Consider the following 1,168-nt stretch of genomic DNA (forward strand, 5'->3'; position numbering starts at 1 on the left):
TACCCGCAATTTAAAAATCACAATATTAGGCCTTGCTATGACGTCACAGCATTGCGCCGAAGAGAGATAATGTGAGAAAAACTTGAAAGCACAAAATATGACAAGCAAACATTCATATGACGAAAGCACTGAGAAAATCGATGAATCAGTAATATTCCCTTGAAGAAACTTGTTACTAATCCAGCGTCAGGTTCGTTACGAAAAAACATAGAAGGTAAATGTTAAGTCTTCCTTTTAAGTCTCCAGGTGTTTGGGTGTTATGATATTTCTTTTAAGTTTATATAATTTGTATTGGTGTTTACTTGTAGATGTCTGGACAAATATAGTAATTGTTCAGTCATATAAATATACTAGTAGATAATGGAAGGTAATGTTATTACTGATAGAAATAAAATGTATAATAAACTGAAAAAAAAGTGCATGAAAAAGCGAGGTCATGCAAGGCCGAACATTTCTACGGACTTGCAACGCCATGCTTCGTTGAAAATGCGTCGCTTCGTTATATATCGTAAATTCACACCAATTTCAGCACCTGAACACTCATATAAATAATAAGTGTGTGTTTTCTATAACTAATAAACAACTGAAAACATCATCGCGTGAAAACATGAATACATGTAAAATTATACGTATCATAGCGTTTTTCTATACAACAATAAACAAATCCTTATACTTAAAAAAACGCAACAGCCATTATCAAAGCTATTTGAAAATAAGCAAGACTCATTCAGGAATTAATTTATGTGCTAAAAGTATACACCAGCATCAGAGTTTACCATCATGACAAGTACTACCATTAGCGCACACTCTAGGCAACACTTCTTTAATAAACTAGCGTAATATAACAGGCACCTCTCCCATGATCTGTCCATAATAGCCAATCACCTGCAGCCAAGAAGCGTACCAATAAAAAGTCACACGCATACCCGGAACGCGCCTTGCACCCAGTAAGGTACCGTGGCAAATGACTATAATGCATGCTAAACCCGGGTCGATCTGAGTGACTTTGATGTAAACTACATAGAAGAAGGAATTGGAGAGCGAGAAAAAAAGGAAGAAGGAATGTGGAAAACATACACACATGAAACTGTTCCAAATATAGTGTTTACTAGATGGTATCATTGCTATCATCACCATTCAGTTGTTTGGAAAAGAACTGGCTACTGTC

This window comes from Penaeus monodon, chromosome 24 (assembly GCF_015228065.2).
Source record: "Penaeus monodon isolate SGIC_2016 chromosome 24, NSTDA_Pmon_1, whole genome shotgun sequence".
NCBI lineage: Eukaryota > Metazoa > Arthropoda > Malacostraca > Decapoda > Penaeidae > Penaeus > Penaeus monodon.